The sequence below is a fragment of the Somniosus microcephalus genome, unplaced genomic scaffold (genome assembly GCF_052327205.1).
Source record: "Somniosus microcephalus isolate GS21.2 unplaced genomic scaffold, FLI_Smic_1.0 unresolved_chr6, whole genome shotgun sequence".
In the NCBI taxonomy this organism is placed as follows: Eukaryota; Metazoa; Chordata; class Chondrichthyes; order Squaliformes; family Somniosidae; genus Somniosus; species Somniosus microcephalus.
Window position 1 is genome coordinate 38,743,711 of NW_028225184.1, and position 4,461 is coordinate 38,748,171.

At 45.3% G+C, this 4,461-nt stretch overlaps 1 non-coding gene across 1 annotated transcript; it reads left to right on the forward strand.

Annotated features, from left to right (window-relative positions):
* Positions 1–206: 206 nt before the first annotated feature.
* Positions 207–289, forward strand: trnac-aca (transfer RNA cysteine (anticodon ACA)). The gene has a single exon. It is a non-coding gene; the product is annotated as a tRNA-Cys (tRNA).
* Positions 290–4,461: the final 4,172 nt, after the last annotated feature.

Consider the following 4,461-nt stretch of genomic DNA (forward strand, 5'->3'; position numbering starts at 1 on the left):
TCAGCCACGTAATCGGCAGGAAGAAGTCATCCACTCGCAACCAAGCCCTCCAATGCACTGGAGCTGATTCTGATGGAGCAGCTCAATCCTCACGCCCTGATTGGACACATTCAAATGGGGGTGTTCTCTCGCCGCTGTGTGTGATTGAATGGTTGTTGACACGTGATTAGGGTGCGGGGTGATGCAAGGAAGCTGAAGTTGTCGGCGTAGTCATGGCCGAGTGGTTAAGGCGATGGACCACAAATCCATTGGGGTTTACACCGCGCAGGTTCAAATCATGCCGACTACGGCACCGAGGATATCGTCCCACATGATCCGTTTTTACTTAATCCTGTGCCGAGATTCAAAGCTGCAATCAACCAACGATTCAAGCAGAAAGTATGACAAGCACTTCACCCCATTATTACATCACGGCATCAAGAGAGGCCTCGGCCAAAGAGAATACTACGTTGTTTAATGCTCTTGAAACCGTGAAAGCTATTTTTAACCGTCGACAATATTTATTTTGCAACCCATTGAAGAAAATGCATGTCATCTGCGCAGCCATCTTCCAGTTGAAGCTGATTCCTACTGCGAGGCTTATTTAATCAACTAAGCCGGATGAGCCACAGTTCTCAACCCCGCCGGCCAAGGTCGGTACATTAGTTCATAAGAAGTAAGAGCAGGATTTGGCCATGTAGTACTCGATCATGCACCGCCATTCAATAAGCTCATGGCTGATCCACTACCTCAACTGAAAATTACCGACCTAGCCCCATACACATTGATTTCCGTAATGTAAAAATCCATCTAGGTTAGGAATGTACTCTACGAATGAACAGCCACAGCCCTCTGCTGTAGAGAATTCCAAAGATACACAATCCTTACAATTAAGCAATTTCTCCTCATCTCAATCCTAAATGTCCGACCCCTTATTCTGACACTTTGACCCCTAGTTCAGGACTCCACAGCCAGGGTAAACAGCCTCTCAGTACCCGCCCTGTCAAGCACTGAAATAATTTATATGTTCTTCCGTCGTACAGTCTGCTGATTTCATTTCACCACAGAAAGCAAGGTTTAAGTGGATGGACGATCAGCAGGAAATACAATGCAGCCACAGATTTCTCCTCCAACCACATTCTCTGACACGTACGTGGCCGTATAAAGGGACAAAAGCAGCACACGAGAGAAAAGGCGATTTGAATCCCGTTTGTAGTGTCGAATTGCCTCAATGTTGCCGAACGCCATATGAAGCACCAATTTGAATCCGACACTGCAATTCGTTACAGTCTCAAAACGTTAAAAGATCACACAGTGAAAACCGCACGCAAAAAGAAAAGCACAGGGCCCGTGAGAGTCACTAAACCGCATTCAAACGTATCAACCAAATCAGCTCGGGTCAAAGATTTTGTGATTAGAAATTCATACCTCTAGCATTTGGCTGAAAACAAGAGATTGCAGGGGCTGCTCGCTTCTCGGCTGCAGCGCCAGCAGCAGGAACAAGTCATCCGCTCACAATCGAGTCCTCCAATGTACTGGAGCTGATTTTGACGGAGCTGCTCAATCTTCAGGCCCCGATTGGACACATTCAAAAGGGCGTTCTCGCGCCGCTGTATGTGATTGGTTGGTTGTTTTCACGTGATCAGGGTGCAGAGCGATGCAAGGAAGCTGAAGTTGTATGGCAATTGTTATTGTTTCAAGCTTTCCGTTCTAATCCATGTAAGTGTAAAACTGGGGAAAGTATAGAAAAGGGTTTTCAGAATGGATTATATACTGTGGCCAATATTCCTGCTGGATTTTCATGGCAAGAACTCTGCACTTGAAATATTGGTATAAGGGAAGTAGAATATCCAGGCTGCCTGGCAGAAGACTGAACAATGAAGGGATTGTTCCCATTGGAAGCAGGAAGGCAGCAGAAGTATGCTCACCACTGTTCATTTCACGGAATCAAAGACCCCATTTTTATACAATAGATGTGTTTGTAAAAAGTAAAACCTGGTCATGTCTCTGGGTGGGCTCGAGCAACCAACCTTTCAGTTAATGGCCGAACGCGCTGGCCTATTGCGCAACAGAGACAGATGAAAAACGCTTTGCAATTGGAATTATTCCACATGAGCCCATGTGAATATGTGCCAGAGCGTTCACAGTAGAGGCACCGATTTCGCAGCAAATGAGAAGCTGCGTGGATCCAAACCACCATCGGGGTATTCGTGGCCAAGTGGTTAAGGCGATAGCCTCGAAATTCATTGGGGTTTCCCCACGCAGATTCAAATCCTGCCCACTATGGCAACGAGGACATGGTCCCAAATAATCCGTTTTTACTTAAGTTGAACTGCTGCCTTTCGGTTCCGTAGCCGAGACTCAAAGCGACAATCAAACAACGATTCAAGCAGAAGGTATAACAAGCACTTCACCCCATTATAACATCACGACATTACGAGAGGCCGAGGCCACAGGAGAACACTACATTTTATAACGCTCTTGAAACCGTGAAAGCAATTTTAAACATCGAAATTTTTTTTATTTTACATAAGAACATCAGAACATAAGAAATAGGAGCAGGAGTAGGCCAAGCGGCCCCTCGAGCCTGCTCCACCATTCAACAAGATCATGGCCGACGTGATCCTAAACGCCAATCTACTATCACAGAACCCATTGAAGAAAATGCACGTCTTCCGTGCAGCCATCTTCCAGTTGATGCTGCTTCCTACTGCGATGCTTCTTTAATTAACTAAGCCAGATGAGCCACAGTTCTCAACACCGCCGGCCAAGATCGGTACATTAGATCATAAGAAATAGGAGCAGGATTTGGCCATGCGGCCCTCGATCCTGCTCCGCCATTCAATAAGATCATGGCTGATCCTCTACCTCAACTGAAAATTACCGACCAAGCCCCATATACCTTCATTTCCGTAATGTACAAATCCATCTCAATTAGGAATATACTCAACGACTGAACAGCCACAGGCCTCTGCGTCAGAAAACTCCAAAGATACACAACCCTTACAATGAAGCAATTTCTCCTCATCTCAATCTTAAATGGCCAGCCCCTTATTCTGAAACTTTGACCCCTAACATAGAAACATAGAAGATAGGAGCAGGAGTAGGCGATTCGGCCTTTCGAGACTGCTCCGCCATTCAATGAGATCATGGCTGATCATCCAAATTCAGTACCCTGTCCATGCCTTCTCTCCATATCCCTTGATCCCTTTAGACTCAAGAAATATATCCAACTCTTTCTTGAATATATTTAATGAACTGGCCTCCACCGCCATCTGTGGCAGAGAATTCCACAGGTTCACCACTATCTGGATGATGAAATTCCTCCTCATTTCAGTCCTAAATGGCTTACCCCTTATTCTTATCCTATGACCCCTGGTTCTGGACTCCCCAGCCATCATAAACATCCTTCCTGCATCTAGTCTGTCCAGGCCTGACAGAATTTTCTGGCTCCACAGCCAGGGTAAACAACCTCTCAGCATCCGCCAAGACAAGACCTGAAATAATTTATATGTTCTTCCTTCGTAGAGTCTGCTGAATCCATTTCACCACAGAAAACTATATTTAGCTGGATAGACAACCAGCAGGAAAAACAATGCAGCCAAAGGTTTATTTTCCAACCACATTCCCTGATGCATGCGGCCATACAAAGGGACAAAAGCAGCACACGAGAGAAAAGGCGATTTGAATCCCGTTCGGAGTGTCGAATTTCCTCAATTTGACCGAACGCCATATGAAGCAACAATTTGAATCAGATATTGCATTTAATTTCAGTCTCAAAATGTTAAGCGATCACACACTGCAAACCGTATGCAAAAAGAAAATCACAAGGCCCGTTCGAGGCACTAAACCGCACTCAAATACAGAAACCAAATCAGTTAGCGTCAAAGATTTTGTGATTAGAAATTCATACCTCTCGCATTTGGCTGAAAACAAGAGATTGCAGGGGCTGCTCGCTTCTCGGCCGTGGCGCCAGTGACATGAACAAGTCATCCGCTCACAGCCGAGTCCTCCAACGTACTGGAGCTGCTTGTGATGGAGCAGTTCAATCCTAAGGCCCTGATTGGACACATTCAATGGGGGCGTTCTCACGCCGCTCTATGTAATTGGTTGGTTGTTGTCACGTGATCAGGGTGCGGAGCTCTGCAAGGAAGCTGATGTTCTCTGGCAATTGCTATAGTTTCAAGCTTTCCATTCTTATCCATGTATGTGTAAAACTAAGGAAAGTGTAGAAAAGGATTTTTAGAATAGATTATCTACTGTGGCCGATTTTCCTGCTGGATTTTCATGCAAGAACGCTGTACTTGGTATATTGGTATAAGGGAAGTATAATATCCATGCTGCCTGGCAGAAGACTGGTCGATGAAGCGATTGTTCCCATTGGAAGCAGGAAGGCAGCAGCAGTATGCTCACCACTGTTCATTTCACGGAATCAAAGACTCCATCTATGAACAATAGATAAGTTTGCAAAAATTAAAAGCT